Source organism: Austrofundulus limnaeus, unplaced genomic scaffold (genome assembly GCF_001266775.1).
Source record: "Austrofundulus limnaeus strain Quisiro unplaced genomic scaffold, Austrofundulus_limnaeus-1.0 Scaffold302, whole genome shotgun sequence".
In the NCBI taxonomy this organism is placed as follows: Eukaryota; Metazoa; Chordata; class Actinopteri; order Cyprinodontiformes; family Rivulidae; genus Austrofundulus; species Austrofundulus limnaeus.
Window position 1 is genome coordinate 767,567 of NW_013952704.1, and position 1,694 is coordinate 769,260.

Sequence of the window (1,694 nt, forward strand, 5' to 3'; positions counted from 1 at the left end):
CAGTCCTCTTCATAAATCTCACTGGAACGGCACCAAACAAAAGTTCCAGCATCATCACCTTGTCCAATGCAGATTCTTGACTCATCACAGAAAATAACTTTCATCCAGTRATCCACAGTCCATGATTGCCTCTCCTTAGACCATTGCAGTCTTGTTCTGTTTTGTTTAGGTGTCAATGATGGTTTTACTTTAGCTTCCCTGTATTGAAATCCCATTTCCTTTAGGTGATTTCTTACAGTTCAGTCACATACATTGGCTCCAGCTTCCTCCCATTTATGCTTCATCTGTTTAGTTGTACTTTTTCGGTTTTCAAGACAAATGGCCTTAAGTTGTTTGTCTTGATGCTTTGATGTCTTTCTTGGTCTACCAGTACGCTTGGCTTTAACAACCATTCATGCTGTTTGTATATGGTCCATATCTTGGATACAGCTGACTGTGAACAGCCCACATCTTTAGCAACCATGCATGAAGAGTTACCTTCTTCAAGAAGTTTCACAATCCTCTCTTTTGTTTCAAGAGACATTTCTCTTGTTGGTTCTTGCCACTCCCCTTCGTCCAGCAGCCCTCCAAGGTGTCATGACTGCAGGTGTTTTTAACTGCAGACTAATGAGCAGATCTAATCTGAGGCAGGTGTKCATTTAGGGAAAGGAAATTGACTGGGTGTGTCCTTATTTTCTACCTCCAATGTGAGTGATTCCATACTTTTTTCCTCAGAATTGAGTGATTCCATATTTTTTCCTCTGTGCTTGTTCAATAAAAGTAACTTTCACTGACTTCCACAATGTTTTCTCTTCATTTCTTTGAGTGTTCCTGAAAGCCAACAAGTTACACTTTGGAATGATCTTATTATTGTAACGTTTTTGATCTGAGTTTGTTTTACAAAATGAAATGTCTGAATGAGTGCTCATCCAAGACTGGTGATACCATACTTTTTACCAGGGGTTGTAACTACTCCCCACACTCCACTATCATATGAGACAATAGATTCATACAATAAGTCATTATTTTACATATACTGGATTGGGAAGAACGTATGGTCTATCGCTAAATGGATGCTAATGGTCTGTATGAGGTATGAATTCAGTCCCCCTAAAGTTGACTTTACCATTTTATAAAGCATTACCAAAACAATTTATTAATCAGACTCAACACATGATAGAATAGCATCCTATAGCCCCTCTGTTAATGGAATTTAACTCAGTGAGAAATAATTCAACAACTACACCATTAGAAACAGTCTAAATGAAACTTAAAAATTAAATAATTTACAAACTTGAAAGAAAAATGGTGGAAAAGTTGAAAACTCTGTATTTGAAACTCCCTAATTAAAAAAAATATTTTATTCATAAACAAAGAGTGCTAAGATTACCATTTAACTTAATTGCAATTATAGTTGAAATTTCTGAAAAATATTGAATTCCCCAGAAATGCATAATAATCCTAAAATATAGAATCTCTTGTAATTCAGGGTTTGGGTTTTGTTTAGTTTTGAGTTAATTTTGTGTTTGGTGTCCTCATCTCTCAGTATGCCACTATTGATAACAGTAAATTGCAATACTTGTTTGCAGAGTTGTAAAGTAAGTACAAATATTTTGTTTCTGTACTTAAGAAGAATTTTTGGGTATCTGTACTTTACTTGAGTAATTATTTTTCCGCCTATTTTTTTACTTCTACTTCTTACATTTTTAAAAATG

General features: G+C 35.0%; 1 protein-coding gene across 1 annotated transcript in view; it reads right to left on the reverse strand.

Annotated features, from left to right (window-relative positions):
* zbtb41 (zinc finger and BTB domain containing 41) overlaps positions 1-1,694 on the reverse strand; it is a gene marked incomplete in the record, with an annotated part of 29,182 nt that overhangs the window by 18,311 nt on the left and 9,177 nt on the right.